This window comes from Montipora foliosa, chromosome 6 (assembly GCF_036669935.1).
Source record: "Montipora foliosa isolate CH-2021 chromosome 6, ASM3666993v2, whole genome shotgun sequence".
NCBI classification, from domain to species: Eukaryota; Metazoa; Cnidaria; class Anthozoa; order Scleractinia; family Acroporidae; genus Montipora; species Montipora foliosa.
Window position 1 is genome coordinate 32,076,207 of NC_090874.1, and position 2,369 is coordinate 32,078,575.

Here is a 2,369-nt window from a genome sequence, read left to right on the forward strand (position 1 = left end):
AATTTAGCGGAGCTAGTGGGACTCCACAATGGAAGTGTTCTTATTGCAACTTACGACTGGGTCGCTTACCTTGGACAATATTTCTAGAAACTGCCCCAAATTAAGAGTTTCTATCACTTTAGATTCGACAAAGAACATCCTGGAACAGTCTTTTGCAAACAGTATTGGGACTCAGAAGAAAAGGCTTTAAATCTACTAAGAAAGCGAAATTTTCTTCAAGAGCCTGGTCAGCCTCCGGACATTGTAAAGCCACAGGGTATCAGCCGAGAACGGGCAGACTATCTTTTCAAGGAAATCCAAGAATTTTGCCACGATGGAACTGAAAATTTAGCCGCTCCGCAAGGATCGTAGGACTGTAATATTTTATGTTTGGAAACCATGTGTAAAAATTAAGGCTCGCTCTCTTAAAAAAAACATTTATCATAACTATCATAACGAGAACCGCGGAATGAAGAATTAAATAAGCATGTCTCGTGCCTCACGCTTACCCTCGCTCACCTAACAGATACACAATATTTAAGCCTGTTTTGCATGCTAATCATCTATTCGATTCATATCTCTTTTACTTTTCAAATTGAAGAAACTGCAAAGCAATTTTGTACGCGCAAATTTAATGTGGGTTTACTTCTGCTAAGTGCTGCTTAAGCTCCAACTGATGCGTTTGAAAACATAGGTGGAAACTTTTTGTATTTTGATTATTGAATACTGTTGTTTGTTGATTCACTTACGTATATGACCATGTCAGACGACAGTTTAGAACATTTAGCGGTGTGTCCGCTGCTGGCTGATGAGACCAATGCGGGCATGGAAGCCCCTGCCACAGGTCTGGCACCAGAGAGTGGGAGGCGTATTGGTGGAGTTTACGGCTCGAGCCCTTCTTGCCCTACGTTTTTCTTTGGCTGGGTTGGATCGTTGAACTTCCAAGTGGAGGGCACCCTTGTGAATCATGCTTCGCCAGACTGGTCTGTCAGATGCTGCGTTTTCCCATGTGGTGATGTCGATGTTGAAGTCCTTGAGGTAAGCTTTCAGGGAGTCTTTGAAGCGCTTATGCTGTCCTCCTACCTTCCTTGCCCCTTGACTAAGTTCGCCATACAGCAGCTGCTTGGGTATTCTGGAGTCTGACATTCGGAAGACGTGACCTCCCCAGCGTATCTGTGCCGTGTGCATGGTGGTAATGACGCTGGGGAGCTGTGCCCTCTCCAGCACCTCGGTGTCCGGGATCTGAGGATGCTGCGTAGGCACCGAAAATGAAACTGGTGGAGTTGCTTCTCATGTCTCCTGTAGATGTTCCAGGTTTCACAGCCATAAAGGAGAGTAGTTAACACAACTGCCCTGTGTCTAGACGACTTTAGTGCGGTGTGAAATTCCTTGTCGTTCCCAGACTGACTTCTTTAATCTTCCGAATGCGCTGCTGGCTTTAGCTATGCGGTTGCTGACTTTGGCATCAATGTTGGTGGAGCGTGAGAGTGTGCTGCCAAGGTATGTGAAGTTCTCCACGGCCTGGAGTCTCTGCCCTTTCACTGTGATGTTAGGTTCTTGGTGTGGGTTTCCTGGGGCAGGCTGGTACATCATTTCTGTCTTTTTGGTGCTGATGATGAGACCTAAGTTGTCGCAAGCAGTTGAGAATCCGTCCATCTCCAGTTGCATCTCTTGCTCATTGTTGGCATTCAGTGCACAGTCATCAGCAAAGAGGAGATCTCTGATCACAGTATCTTTGACTTTGGTGACTGCCTGTAGACGCCGGGGGTTGAACAGTTTCCCATCACTTCTGCACCTGATGGGATCCTTGGGAGGTCTCCCTGAAGGCATCCGTCAGCATCGCCGAAAATATCAGGCTTAAAAGTGTGGGGCAAGGTTGCAGCCTTGTTTTACTCCATTGGTCACCCTTAAATAAAGACAATCTTGAAGTGAAAAATGACAAATGGATAGCCGCTATGAAAAGTATCACAGATACATAATGAAGCGTTATTGTTACAGGAAGAATAGTAAAGTTTGTCACCTCGTCACACTTTCAGCAAAGCTATTGTCAATTGGGAAAACAAAAACTGAATGAGATGTTACCTTATTAGTAAACAGAGAACTCACTTGCGTGAACAACTTGTATAAAAGCGCTTGGATTAACCACTTGTTCTACACACTCGACTTGTGATCTTGCCATCGAGAGTAATTTATCTGAATAAATGTCACTTCGTCACCTTACCAAGGTTCCAAAATTGTGCCTTGTCTACTTTAGTATCAATAAAAGTACTTGCGTTGCCGAAACAAAAAAGCTGAGAAAGAAGGAGACCGGAGAGCCTTTTACTGAGAATGGGCCGGAAAAAAGAGCAGCAGTTGCGGTTAAAAATGGAGGGAAATGCTTGGAAGCAGTG